Genomic DNA, 13457 nt, shown 5'->3' on the forward strand with positions numbered 1-13457 from the left:
GAGATGTGTTGTATAGTGATTTACAGGACCTCTGGGTTGCCAGATATGTCAAGTTGAGGAGAGATGTGCTGTATAGTGATTTACAGGACCTCTGGGTTGCCAGATATGTCAAGTTGAGGTGAAATGTGTTGTATAGTGATTTACAGGACCTCTGGGTTGCCAGATATGTCAAGTTGAGGTGAGATGTGCTGTATAGTGATTTATAGGACCTCTGGGTTGCCAGATATGTCGAGTTGAGGAGAGATGTGCTGTAGCCACAGGGGCGATACAGAAGATCTCGTCACTACATGAAGGTGGTTGGCGGTTGGGTTACCTGGCCGCGCTCGCCCGGTGCATTCCTTGTCGTCACGGATACGGCTTGTCTCGTAGTCAAACATTAGAAAAGGTGAGGGTGTGAAGAGCACGGGGGGGGGGGGATGTCTGGACCGGGATTTAGTTGTGGTCACAATAGTAAAAAATCAACTTTGTTTGGTATTTACAAATGTCTTAGATGTACTGTAGGGTAGTAGTTACACTATACAGTTTATTTATAGTACTGTAGTTAATAGTAGTGACATTATACAGTATATTCATAGTACTGTAGTTAATAGTAGTGACATTATACAGTATATTTATAGTACTGTAGTTAATAGTAGTGACATTATACAGTATATTTATAGTTCTGTAGTTAATAGTAGTGACATTATACAGTATATTTATAGTACTGTAGTTAATAGTAGTGACATTATACAGTATATTTATAGTACTGTAGTTAATAGTAGTGACATTATACAGTATATTTATAGTACTGTAGTTAATAGTAGTGACATTATACAGTATATTTATAGTACTGTAGTTAATAGTAGTGACATTATACAGTATATTTATAGTACTGTAGTTAATAGTAGTGACATTATACAGTATATTCATAGTACTGTAGTTAATAGTAGTGACATTATACAGTATATTCATAGTAGGAAACCTTTGTTGTTGTTATTTTATAGTTATTTTGAACGTTTGTAGAATTGTGTGACGACCTTATCAGAATTGTCTGAGGTGTGTTCAGCGCCCCCCTGTGGACACACATGTACCTCACACTCAGTCGCGGACCCAAAACAACTGTAGTTACTGTAGTTAATAGTAGTGACATTATACAGTATATTCATAGTACTGTAGTTAATAGTAGTGACATTATACAGTATATTTATAGTACTGTAGTTAATAGTAGTGACATTATACAGTATATTTATAGTACTGTAGTTAATAGTATTGACATTATACAGTATATTCATAGTACTGTAGTTAATAGTAGTGACATTATACAGTATATTCATAGTACTGTAGTTACCCTGTAGTTAATAGTAGTGACATTATACAGTATATCCATAGTACTGTAGTTAATATACAGTATATTTATAGTACTGTAGTTAATAGTAGTGACATTATACAGTATATTCATAGTACTGTAGTTAATAGTATTGACATTATACAGTATATTCATAGTACTGTAGTTAATAGTAGTGACATTATACAGTATATTTATAGTACTGTAGTTAATAGTAGAAAAATTATACAGTATATTTATGGTAGGAAACCTTTGTTGTTGTTCTTTTATAGTTTTTTTGAACTTTTGCCCCCCTGTGGACACACATGTACCTCACACTCAGTCGCGGACCCAAAACAACCTCCTCGTCCCTCTTGGAGAGGCTGTGTTTTTCATCACAACGAAACAATCACTCTTCTGTTGAGCCTCCATTGCTGTCTTTATTAAACAATAAAACATTTTAAAAAATATTTTTTTTACAAATTGTACAGATTTGGTTTCGCTTGCAAGCAGTCGTGATCGAACCCAACTTATTTGTCTCTAGAATCAACGAGACAGCTCACTGAAGGAAAGACCTCTTCAAAAAGCTGCACTTCTGTATGGTACTTTTCCCTGGATTATTGGGTGCATTCGTTTTGCTTCGCCCGGTTCCCCGTATTGGATAGAGATATGACTTTAGGACCAATGGAAATGGGTAAACCCCTCCCAGCTGGGACACGGCAATGCAAAACGAACGCACCCTCTTTTGACCACCTCCTGCAAGGTTCTATATAAGGTTCATTTTCTGCAGCCGTGCAACAGCTGCAACCCAGAACAGGACGTGTTGCCACTATTGTATGGAAACGGCTATCTGTTGTGTGTTAAGTAACCAGCTGACACAAGATACAGAAAGTCGAGTTTGAACTTCATTTCATCTGTTTTTTTCAGGCAGAGAGAAAGAAGCCCACAGAAAACACCTGGAGCAGGCTGTGTGAATTAACCCATGACTCTGAATCTGTATCTACAACTATTGTTGTTTTCATGGAAGCATTTGGGGTGGAAACACTGGGAAAAATGTGAACCAAAATAAATAAATAACCCCCCCCCCCCCCCCAGACAATATCTAGGAGGAGATAAACTTTTAATATGTCAACTGGGACTCTTTGCTCTGGGGAGAGTCCAAAATGCCCCCCCCCCCTGTTCCCCCCTACTCCCTATAAGGCTCTAGTCTAAAAGTAGTGCACTACATAGGGAATAAGGTGCCATTTGGAACACCCAAGTCTCTGTGCCAAAGCCTCAAATTAGATCAGTGTTCGCCCAGCTTGTTCTGGTTTAGTCTGCTTTATACTGAGCAGGCAGGACTACTGGTTTAGTCTGCTTTATACTGAGCAGGCAGGACTACTGGTTTAGTCTGCTTTATATTGAGCAGGCAGGACTACTGGTTTAGTCTGCTTTATCCTGAGCAGACAGGACTACTGGTTTAGTCTGCTTTATCCTGAGCAGACAGGACTACTGGTTTAGTCTGCTTTATATTGAGCAGGCAGGACTACTGGTTTAGTCTGCTTTATCCTGAGCAGACAGGACTACTGGTTTAGTCTGCTTTATCCTGAGCAGACAGGACTACTGGTTTAGTCTGCTTTATACTGAGCAGACAGGACTACTGGTTCACCAGTGACACAGCAACACATGATGCTTCATTAAACCCTGTAAATGAGTCATCAGTGAGACAGCAACACATGATGCTTCATTAAACCCTGTAAATGAGTCATCAGTGACACAGCAACACATGACGCTTCATTAAAACGTTGCAAATGAGCTCCTTTAACAATGACAGGATGACCTGTCACAACACATAGAGATAAAAGAAGTCTTGGTAAAGGAGGAGGGAGAAACGAACAGGACTCAGTGTTCATTAACAGGACAACACTGTGTGTCCAATGTTTGGCCTTGGAGAGAGAGACGAACTTAAGACTGGCTCCAGTGGTATAGTTGATTATCTCTCCTGGAGCTGTTGAGTCCCATGGTTACCTGGCTACGCCTGTTATCTCTCCTGGAGCTGTTGAATCCACGGTTACCTGGTTACGCCTGTTGTCTCTCCTGGAGCTGTTGAGTCCAGGGTTACCTGGTTACGCCTGTTGTCTCTCGTGGAGCTGTTGAGTCCACGGTTACCTGGTTACACCTGTTATCTCTCCTGGAGCTGTTGAGTCCACTGTTACCTGGTTACGCCTGTTATCTCTCCTGGAGCTGTTGAGTCCACAGTTACCTGGTTACGCCTGTTTTCTCTCCTGGAGCTGTTGAGTCCACTGTTACCTGGTTACGCCTGTTATTTCTCCTGGGGCTGTTGAGTCCACGGTTACCTGGTTACGCCTGTTATCTCTCCTGGAGCTGTTGAGTCCACGGTTACCTGGTTACGCCTGTTTTCTCTCCTGGAGCTGTTGAGTCCACTGTTACCTGGTTACGCCTGTTGTCTCTCCTGGAGCTGTTGAGTCCACTGTTACCTGGTTACGCCTGTTGTCTCTCGTGGAGCTGTTGAGTCCACGGTTACCTGGTTACGCCTGTTATCTCTCCTGGGGCTGTTGAGTCCACGGTTACCTGGTTACGCCTGTTTTCTCTCCTGGAGCTGTTGAGTCCACGGTTACCTGGTTACGCCTGTTATCTCTCCTGGAGATGTTGAGTCCACGGTTACCTGGTTATGCCTGTTATCTCTCCTGGAGCTGTTGAGCCCACGGTTACCTGGTTACGCCTGTTTTCTCTCCTGGAGCTGTTGAGTCCACGGTTACCTGGTTACGCCTGTTTTCTCTCCTGGAGCTGTTGAGTCCACGGTTACCTGGTTACGCCTGTTTTCTCTCCTGGAGCTGTTGAGTCCACTGTTACCTGGTTACGCCTGTTGTCTCTCCTGGAGCTGTTGAGTCCACTGTTACCTGGTTACGCCTGTTGTCTCTCGTGGAGCTGTTGAGTCCACGGTTACCTGGTTACGCCTGTTATCTCTCCTGGGGCTGTTGAGTCCACGGTTACCTGGTTACGCCTGTTTTCTCTCCTGGAGCTGTTGAGTCCATGGTTACCTGGTTACGCCTGTTATCTCTCCTGGAGATGTTGAGTCCACGGTTACCTGGTTATGCCTGTTATCTCTCCTGGAGCTGTTGAGCCCACGGTTACCTGGTTACGCCTGTTTTCTCTCCTGGAGCTGTTGAGTCCACGGTTACCTGGTTACGCCTGTTTTCTCTCCTGGAGCTGTTGAGTCCACGGTTACCTGGTTACGCCTGTTATCTCTCCTGGAGCTGTTGAGCCCACGGTTACCTGGTTACGCCTGTTTTCTCTCCTGGAGCTGTTGAGTCCACGGTTACCTGGTTACGCATGTTATCTCTCCTGGAGCTGTTGAGTCCACGGTTACCTGGTTACGCCTGTTATCTCTCCTGGAGCTGTTGAGTCCACGGTTACCTGGTTACGCCTGTTTTCTCTCCTGGAGCTGTTGAGTCCACGGTTACCTGGTTACGCCTGTTATCTCTCCTGGAGCTGTTGAGTCCACGGTTACCTGGTTACGCCTGTTATCTCTTCTGGAGCTGTTGAGTCCACGGTTACCTGGTTACGCCTGTTTTCTCTCCTGGAGCTGTTGAGTCCCATGGTTACCTGGTTACGCCTGTTTTCTCTCCTGGAGCTGTTGAGTCCACGGTTACCTGGTTACGCCTGTTTTCTCTCCTGGAGCTGTTGAGTCCCATGGTTACCTGGTTACGCCTGTTTTCTCTCCTGGAGCTGTTGAGTCCACGGTTACCTGGTTACGCCTGTTTTCTCTCCTGGAGCTGTTGAGTCCCATGGTTACCTGGTTACGCCTGTTTTCTCTCCTGGAGCTGTTGAGTCCATGGTTACCTGGTTACGCCTGTTTTCTCTCCTGGAGCTGTTGAGTCCCATGGTTACCTGGTTACGCCTGTTATCTCTCCTGGAGCTGTTGAGTCCACGGTTACCTGGTTACGCCTGTTATCTCTCCTGGAGCTGTTGAGTCCACGGTTACCTGGTTACGCCTGTTTTCTCTCCTGGAGCTGTTGAGTCCCATGGTTACCTGGTTACGCCTGTTTTCTCTCCTGGAGCTGTTGAGTCCACGGTTACCTGGTTACGCCTGTTTTCTCTCCTGGAGCTGTTGAGTCCCATGGTTACCTGGTTACGCCTGTTTTCTCTCCTGGAGCTGTTGAGTCCACGGTTACCTGGTTACGCCTGTTATCTCTCCTGGAGCTGTTGAGTCCACGGTTACCTGGTTACGCCTGTTATCTCTCCTGGAGCTGTTGAGTCCACGGTTACCTGGTTACGCCTGTTATCTCTCCTGGAGCTGTTGAGTCCACGGTTACCTGGTTACGCATGTTATCTCTCCTGGAGCTGTTGAGTCCACGGTTACCTGGTTACGCCTGTTATCTCTCCTGGAGCTGTTGAGTCCACGGTTACCTGGTTACGCCTGTTTTCTCTCCTGGAGCTGTTGAGTCCACGGTTACCTGGTTACGCCTGTTATCTCTCCTGGAGCTGTTGAGTCCACGGTTACCTGGTTACGCCTGTTATCTCTTCTGGAGCTGTTGAGTCCACGGTTACCTGGTTACGCCTGTTTTCTCTCCTGGAGCTGTTGAGTCCACGGTTACCTGGTTACGCCTGTTATCTCTCCTGGAGCTGTTGAGTCCACGGTTACCTGGTTACGCCTGTTATCTCTCCTGGAGCTGTTGAGTCCACGGTTACCTGGTTACGCCTGTTATCTCTCCTGGAGCTGTTGAGTCCACGGTTACCTGGTTACGCCTGTTATCTCTCCTGGAGCTGTTGAGTCCACGGTTACCTGGTTACGCATGTTGTTTCTTGTTGAGCTGTTGAGTCCATGGTTACCTTGTTACACCTGTTGTCTCTTCTGGAGCTGTTGAGTCCATGTTTTTATTATTTATTTTATTTCACCTTCATTTAACCAGGTAGGCCAGTTGAGAACAAGTTCTCATTTACAACTGCGACCTGGCCAAGATAAAGCATAGCAGTTCGACACAAACAACAGCACAGAGTTACACATGGAATGAACAAAACATACAGTCAATAAAAATAAGGGAGTTAAGACAATAAATAGGCCTGACTAGACAGGTTACCTGGTTCCGCCTGTTATCTCTCCTGGAGCTGTTGAGTCCATGGTTACCTGGCAACGTCTGGACCTGCCCACGATGACTGATGGGACACATACACTTACATACACATTCACAAAGGTCAATATGATTTCACCTCAGAACAGTCAGGCACTCAGTCACCCACCCTAATGACACACACACACACACACACACACACACACACACACACACACACACACACACACACACACACACACACACACACACACACACACACCCACTTGAGCAGACACACACACACACTTGAGTAGAAACACTCACACACACACACACACACACACACACACACACACACACACACACACACACACACACACACACACACACACACACACACACACACACACACACACACACACACACACACACACACACACACACACACACACAAAGGGAGCACCACTTGTAGATGTCATGTCAGAACATGGTTGAGGGCCAACACCAGGTCAACCCTGCTTGCAGAATGTGACAGAGACAGATGTTTGAAAGGCCCTGGGGGGTTGTCACTGTTTAACCTCTCTCAGGAGATAGAGCTGTTCTGGGGGGGGTTGTCACTCTTTAACCTCTCAGGAGATAGAGCTGTTCTGGGGGTTGTCACTGTTTAACCTCTCTCAGGAGAAAGAGCTGTTCTGGGGGGTTGTCACTGTTTAACCTCTCTCAGGAGATAGAGCTGTTCTGGGGGGTTGTCACTGTTTAACCTCTCTCAGGAGATAGAGCTGTTCTGGGGGGTTGTCACTGTTTAACCTCTCTCAGGAGATAGAGCTGTTCTGGGGGGGGGTGTCACTGTTTAACCTCTCTCAGGAGATAGAGCTGTTCTGGGGGTTGTCACTGTTTAACCTCTCTCAGGAGAAAGAGCTGTTCTGGGGGGTTGTCACTGTTTAACCTCTCTCAGGAGAAAGAGCTGTTCTGGGGGTTGTCACTGTTTAACCTCTCTCAGGAGATAGAGCTGTTCTGGGGGTTGTCACTGTTTAACCTCTCTCAGGAGATAGAGCTGTTCTGGGGGGGGTTGTCACTGTTTAACCTCTCTCAGGAGATAGAGCTGTTCTGGGGGGTTGTCACTGTTTAACCTCTCTCAGGAGAAAGAGCTGTTCTGGGGGGGTTGTCACTGTTTAACCTCTCTCAGGAGATAGAGCTGTTCTGGGGGGGTTGTCACTGTTTAACCTCCCTCAGGAGATAGAGCTGTTCTGGGGGGAGGGGGGGGGGGTTGTCACTGTTGTATTTTTCTGAGCATCTGCATGAAAGAGCTTCTGTCTTGGTGGCACCCCAACCATCATCCTCCTCATCCTCCCTCTTATCAGACATCTCCTATTGATAGAGATGAACCTGGAGAAGAGTCCCCTCAGCAAGCTGGTCCTGGGGCTCTCTTCACAAACACACCCTACAGAGAGATGAACCTGGAGAAGAGTCCCCTCAGCAAGCTGGTCCTGGGGCTCTCTTCACAAACACACCCCACAGAGAGATGAACCTGGAGAAGAGTCCCTCAGCAAGCTGGTCCTGGGGCTCTCTTCACAAACACACCCTACAGAGAGATGAACCTGGAGAAGAGTCCCCTCAGCAAGCTGGTCCTGGGGCTCTCTTCACAAACACACCCCACAGAGAGATGAACCTGGAGAAGAGTCCCCTCAGCAAGCTGGTCCTGGGGCTCTGTTCACAAACACACCCCACAGAGATGAACCTGGAGAAGAGTCCCCTCAGCAAGCTGGTCCTGGGGCTCTCTTCACAAACACACCCCACAGAGAGATGAACCTGGAGAAGAGTCCCCTCAGCAAGCTGGTCCTGGGGCTCTCTTCACAAACACACCCTACAGAGATGAACCTGGAGAAGAGTCCCCTCAGCAAGCTGGTCCTGGGGCTCTCTTCACAAACACACCCCACAGAGAGATGAACCTGGAGAAGAGTCCCCTCAGCAAGCTGGTCCTGGGGCTCTCTTCACAAACACACCCCACAGAGAGATGAACCTGGAGAAGAGTCCCCTCAGCAAGCTGGTCCTGGGGCTCTGTTCACAAACACACCCCACAGAGAGATGAACCTGGAGAAGAGTCCCCTCAGCAAGCTGGTCCTGGGGCTCTGTTCACAAACACACCCCACAGAGAGATGAACCTGGAGAAGAGTCCCCTCAGCAAGCTGGTCCTGGGGCTCTCTTCACAAACACACCCCACAGAGAGATGAACCTGGAGAAGAGTCCCCTCAGCAAGCTGGTCCTGGGGCTCTCTTCACAAACACAAACACACCCTACAGAGAGATGAACCTGGAGAAGAGTCCCCTCAGCAAGCTGGTCCTGGGGCTCTCTTCACAAACACACCCCACAGAGATGAACCTGGAGAAGAGTCCCCTCAGCAAGCTGGTCCTGGGGCTCTCTTCACAAACACACCCCACAGAGATGAACCTGGAGAAGAGTCCCCTCAGCAAGCTGGTCCTGGGGCTCTCTTCACAAACACACCCTACAGAGAGATGAACCTGGAGAAGAGTCCCCTCAGCAAGCTGGTCCTGGGGCTCTCTTCACAAACACACCCCACAGAGAGATGAACCTGGAGAAGAGTCCCCTCAGCAAGCTGGTCCTGGGGCTCTCTTCACAAACACACCCCACAGAGAGATGAACCTGGAGAAGAGTCCCCTCAGCAAGCTGGTCCTGGGGCTCTCTTCACAAACACAAACACACCCTACAGAGAGATGAACCTGGAGAAGAGTCCCCTCAGCAAGCTGGTCCTGGGGCTCTCTTCACAAACACACCCCACAGAGAGATGAACCTGGAGAAGAGTCCCCTCAGCAAGCTGGTCCTGGGGCTCTCTTCACAAACACAAACACACCCCACAGAGCCCCAGGACAGCAGCACAATTAGACCCAAACCAAATCATGAGAAAACAAAGATAATTACTTGACACATTAGAATGAATGAACAAAAAAACAGAGCAAACTAGAATGCTATTTGGCCCTACACAGAGAGTACACAGTGGCAGAATACCTGACCACTGTGACTGACCCAAACTTAAGGAAAGCTTTGACAATGTACAGACTCAGTGAGCATAGCCTTGCTATTGAGAAAGGCCGCCATAGGCAGACATGGCTCTCAAGAGAAGACAGGCTATGTGCACACTGCCCACAAAATGAGGTGGAAACTGAGCTGCACTTCCTAACCTCCTGCCAAATGTATGACCATATTAGAGACACAGGAGATGAGAGAGAGAGACTAGAGAGAGAGGAGAGTGAGAGACTAGAGAGAGAGACTAGAGTATGAGAGAGAGAGAGAGAGAGAGAGAGAGAGAGAGAGAGAGAGAGAGAGAGAGAGAGAGAGAGAGAGAGAGAGAGCGAGAGAGAGAGACTGAAGGGGAGAGAGGAGAGGAGAGAGAGAGACTAGAGAGAGAGAGAGAGAGAGAGAGAGAGCGAGAGAGAGAGACTGAAGGGGAGAGAGGAGAGGAGAGAGAGAGACTAGAGAGAGAGAGAGAGAGAGAGAGAGAGAGAGAGAGAGAGAGAGATTGAGGGGAGAGAGAGACAGAGAGAGAGAGAGATAGAGAGAGATTGAGGGGAGAGAGAGAGAGAGACAGAGAAAGATTAGAGGGAGAAATTAGACTGTAGCTTTCTGCAGTCCTGGTTGTGCTTTGACTCTGAGGTTGTAACTCAACAGGATCCTCTTATGTCATCAGACTGAGCCAAGCCTGTTAGTTAGCATGTCATCAATCAGACAGTTTATTACCGACTCCAGCCCACCTCACCTTTAACCCTGGGGCTATTACCTCAACCCCTAACCCTCAGTCCACCTCACCTTTAACCCTGGGGCTATTACCTCAACCCCTAACCCTCAGTCCACCTCACCTTTAACCCTGGGGCTATTACCTCAACCCCTAACCCTCAGTCCACCTCACCTTTAACCCTGGGGCTATTACCTCAACCCCTAACCCTCAGTCCACCTCACCTTTAACCCTGGGGCTATTACCTCAACCCCTAACCCTCAGTCCACCTCACCTTTAACCCTGGGGCTATTACCTCAACCCCTAACCCTCAGTCCACCTCACCTTTAACCCTGGGGCTATTACCTCAACCCCTAACCCTCAGTCCACCTCACCTTTAACCCTGGGGCTATTACCTCAACCCCTAACCCTCAGTCCACCTCACCTTTAACCCTGGGGCTATTACCTCAACCCCTAACCCTCAGTCCACCTCACCTTTAACCCTGGGGCTATTACCTCAACCCCTAACCCTCAGTCCACCTCACCTTTAACCCTGGGGCTATTACCTCAACCCCTAACCCTCAGTCCACCTCACCTTTAACCCTGGGGCTATTACCTCAACCCCTAACCCTCAGTCCACCTCACCTTTAACCCTGGGGCTATTACCTCAACCCCTAACCCTCAGTCCACCTCACCTTTAACCCTGGGGCTATTACCTCAACCCCTAACCCTCAGCCCACCTCACCTTTAACCCTGGGGCTATTACCTCAACCCCTAACCCTCAGTCCACCTCACCTTTAACCCTGGGGCTATTACCTCAACCCCTAACCCTCAGCCCACCTCACCTTTAACCCTGGGGCTATTACCTCAACCCCTAACCCTCAGTCCACCTCACCTTAACCCTGGGGCTATTACCTCAACCCCTAACCCTCGGTCCACCTCACCTTTAACCCTGGGGCTATTACCTCAACCCCTAACCCTCAGTCCACCTCACCTTTAACCCTGGGGCTATTACCTCAACCCCTAACCCTCAGTCCACCTCACCTTTAACCCTGGGGCTATTACCTCAACCCCTAACCCTCAGTCCACCTCACCTTTAACCCTGGGGCTATTACCTCAACCCCTAACCCTCAGTCCACCTCACCTTTAACCCTGGGGCTATTACCTCAACCCCTAACCCTCAGTCCACCTCACCCTTAACCCTGGGGCTATTACCTCAACCCCTAACCCTCAGTCCACCTCACCTTTAACCCTGGGGCTATTACCTCAACCCCTAACCCTCAGTCCACCTCACCTTTAACCCTGGGGCTATTACCTCAACCCATAACCCTCAGTCCACCTCACCTTTAACCCTGGGGCTATTACCTCAACCCCTAACCCTCAGTCCACCTCACCTTTAACCCTGGGGCTATTACCCTAACCACAGCCCCAACCACGGCCCTAAACACAGCCCTAACCACGGCCCTAACCACAGCCCCAGCCCTAACCACAGCCCTAACCAAGGCCCTAACCAAGGCCCTAAACACAGCCCTAACCACGGCCCCAGCCCTAACCACGGCCCCAGCCCTAACCACAGCCCCAGCCCTAACCACAGCCCTAACCACAGCCCCAGCCCTAACCACGGCCCTAACCACAGCCCTAACCACAGCCCCAGCCCTAACCACGGCCCTAACCACAGCCCTAACCACGGCCCTAACCACGGCCCTAACCACAGCCCCAGCCCTAACCACAGCCCTAACCACGGCCCCAGCCCTAACCACAGCCCCAGCCCTAACCACGGCCCTAACCACAGCCCTAACCACGGCCCCAGCCCTAACCACGGCCCTAACCACGGCCCTAAACACAGCCCTAACCACAGCCCCAGCCCTAACCACAGCCCCAGCCCTAACCACAGCCCTAACCCCAGCCCTAACCACGGCCCTAACCACAGCCCCAGCCCTAACCACAGCCCCAGCCCTAACCACAGCCCTAACCACAGCCCCAGCCCTAACCACGGCCCTAACCACAGCCCTAACCACAGCCCCAGCCCTAACCACGGCCCTAACCACAGCCCTAACCACGGCCCTAACCACTGCCCTAACCACAGCCCCAGCCCTAACCACAGCCCTAACCACGGCCCCAGCCCTAACCACAGCCCCAGCCCTAACCACGGCCCTAACCACAGCCCTAACCACAGCCCCAGCCCTAACCACGGCCCTAACCACAGCCCTAACCACGGCCCCAGCCCTAACCACGGCCCTAACCACGGCCCTAAACACAGCCCTAACCACGGCCCCAGCCCTAACCACGGTCCCAGCCCTAACCACAGCCTTAACCACAGCCCCAGACCTAACCACAGCCCCAGCCCTAACCACAGCCCCAGCCCTAACCACAGCCCTAACCCCAGCCCTAACCACGGCCCCAGCCCTAACCACGGCCCCAGCCCTAACCACGGCCCTAACCACGGCCCTAAACACAGCCCTAACCACGGCCCCAGCCCTAACCACGGTCCCAGCCCTAACCACAGCCTTAACCACAGCCCCAGACCTAACCACAGCCCCAGCCCTAACCACAGCCCCAGCCCTAACCACAGCCCTAACCACTGCCACGGCCCCAGCCCTAACCACAGCCCTAACCACAGCCCTAACCACAGCCCCAGCCCTAACCACAGCCCTAACCACGGCCCCAGCCCTAACCACAGCCCTAACCACAGCCCTAACCACAGCCCTTACCACAGCCCTAACCACAGCCCTAACCACAGCCCTAACCACAGCCCCAGCCCTAACCACAGCCCTAGCCCTAACCACGGCCACAGCCCCAGCCCTAACCACAGCCCTAACCACAGCCCTAACCACAGCCCTAACCACAGCCCTAACCACAGCCCTAACCACAGCCCTAACCACAGCCCTAACCACAGCCCCAGCCCTAACCACAGCCCTAAACACAGCCCTAACCACAGCCCTAACCACAGCCCTAACCACAGCCCCAGCCCTAACCACGGCCCCAGCCCTAACCACAGCCCTAAACACAGCCCTAACCACAGCCCTAAACACAGCCCTAACCACAGCCCTAACCACGGCCCCAGCCCTAAACACAGCCCTAACCACAGCCCTAACCACAGCCCTAACCACAGCCCTAACCACGGCCCTAACCACAGCCCTAACCACGGCCCTAACCACGGCCCCAGCCCTAACCACAGCCCTAACCACAGCCCTAACCACGGCCCTAACCACAGCCCTAACCACGGCCCTAACCACAGCCCTAACCACTTAGCTGCAGTCCTAACCACAGCCCTAACCACAGCCCTAACCACGGCCCTAACCACTTAGCTGCAGTCCTAACCACAGCCCTAACCACGGCCCTAACCACTTAGCTGCAGTCCTAAACACAGCCC

General features: G+C 50.5%; 1 pseudogene; it reads left to right on the top strand.

The window, feature by feature from the left end:
- The first annotated feature begins 7737 nt into the window (after window positions 1-7737).
- Window positions 7738-13154, top strand: LOC135552168 (uncharacterized; annotated as a pseudogene).
- Window positions 13155-13457: the final 303 nt, after the last annotated feature.

The sequence above is a fragment of the Oncorhynchus masou genome, chromosome 2 (assembly GCF_036934945.1).
Source record: "Oncorhynchus masou masou isolate Uvic2021 chromosome 2, UVic_Omas_1.1, whole genome shotgun sequence".
In the NCBI taxonomy this organism is placed as follows: Eukaryota; Metazoa; Chordata; class Actinopteri; order Salmoniformes; family Salmonidae; genus Oncorhynchus; species Oncorhynchus masou.